The sequence below is a fragment of the Morone saxatilis genome, unplaced genomic scaffold, assembly GCF_004916995.1.
Source record: "Morone saxatilis isolate NCDOM2014 unplaced genomic scaffold, NCSU_SB_2.0 Contig2, whole genome shotgun sequence".
Taxonomy (NCBI): Eukaryota; Metazoa; Chordata; class Actinopteri; family Moronidae; genus Morone; species Morone saxatilis.
In genome coordinates this window covers 3,218,370-3,220,131 of record NW_023339762.1, presented here as the reverse complement: position 1 = coordinate 3,220,131, position 1,762 = coordinate 3,218,370, and positions in this window count along the sequence as shown.

The window sequence follows — 1,762 nt, the reverse complement described above, 5'->3', positions numbered from 1 at the left end:
CAAATCACTGATAAAGTTGTGTTTCTGTACAATAATCAGTGAGGCCTCCAGAAACTAGCTAACTAAGGAATCTTTGCTCTGTGTCACTGGAAGTTGAAGATTGATTGACAGGTGAATGTTATGTTATTAGTGGTTGAAATATGTTAGTTCATACTTATGTAAGCATGCATCACATTTAGTTTTACAGGAAGAAAAAAATATTGGATTTTGATATAAAAATACAAATAAATAGAGTTTTTGTAATTTTTTTTTTGGCATGCATTCTTAAATAGGGTTACAATATAACTGAGGATGCAATCTTAAAGGGTTAAAATTACATTTTTCATTTCAGATGGACTTTAAGCTAAGTGACTGCTTGCTGTGTAGCTGGCTGTATATATACACTAATGTGGTTGTAAAGCTGCCACAGCAGCCTGTCCCTCGCCTTTCTAAATAATAAATGGTGTCATTACCTAATTAGCTGCCAAAATCTGAGGCTACAGTTGTAATACCACCCAACCCTGACCCCTCTGTGTAATGAGGACCCACCCTGCCTGCATGATAGTAAATGGGTGGGCTTGTTTTGTTGTCCAGAGCAGTCTTTCTCACAATTTCAAAGTAAAGGTAGTTTTTCTCTAAATACATCAATAACATTACAATTTAAAATCGGCAGGAAGTTGCAGTTTTTCTTCTTCTTACAAATTTATACATTTTAAATCTGATAGCCACCGAACAGCTTTTTATTCTTTAAACACTACATTGCCTTTAGACTTATCAAATGTAAATCAGCTTCCTCATTTAGCGCACATTAGGCTGTGGCATGGCAACACAAAATTATACAGTAAGACAGAATTGGTCCCAGAGCCTTTCGTGTGTGTGTGTGTATCTTAGAAAGTGTAAGGCATCATTACCTGTCTCTAATTCCTGTGAAAGATGATTGATAAGTTGTTGGCGCTCAGCTCTGATACCACCCACCTGTGGGAACTTTCTTGTGTTCACACACCACACGCACGCACACACACACAATGCTGCAGCCTGTACGCTTTTTTCTGGGAATATTTTAAGTCTGTTGAGAGAAGATTGTTATGACACCAAAAGATCTGGTAAATGTCATATCTTTCACTGTTTAAAAACCCCTGACACAGGCAGGTCTGTTGGTCTTTGACAGGAGTGAGGAGCATGAGGTCAAGGCAGTGTGTGTTGACTCCTGGTTGATGTTTAATCCAGAGTTTACATTACTGCGCTGGGTGGAGTGCGGTCCCCATACCTGCCATCACAACTGACCAGTGCAGGAACAACCTCACCCAACTAATAAACACAGCTGCAAATAGACTGAAACATGGTTGATTTTAGAATCTTTAAATCAGAAGCACAAATCACAGGTTGACACGTCTCTATGTTTGGATGGACTGTCAATAGAGTGATATCAAATCACTTGAATTAATATTTAAAAAAGAAACTTTGGCCGATATTAAAAATTGATTGAAAACAAATACCAAGCAAGCAACAGATCAGTGTGATCGACCTGAAATACATTCAAAATTTTATATGCATTGATTTTTAGTAGTATTTTTATGTTTGTGGGAAATATTTAGACTAAAATAGCGTCCCCACATTAAAGGGCTGGTTCACCCAGATTTCCAAAAGAATACATTTTCGAATTTAACTCCAGTGGTCTCTAGCCATGCAGATAGTTACTCTTTAAAAGATTCAGAGGTAACTTGTGCACGTTTTTATATCATCAATTCTACAGAATTCGATTTTTTGCATCACAAATCTTTTC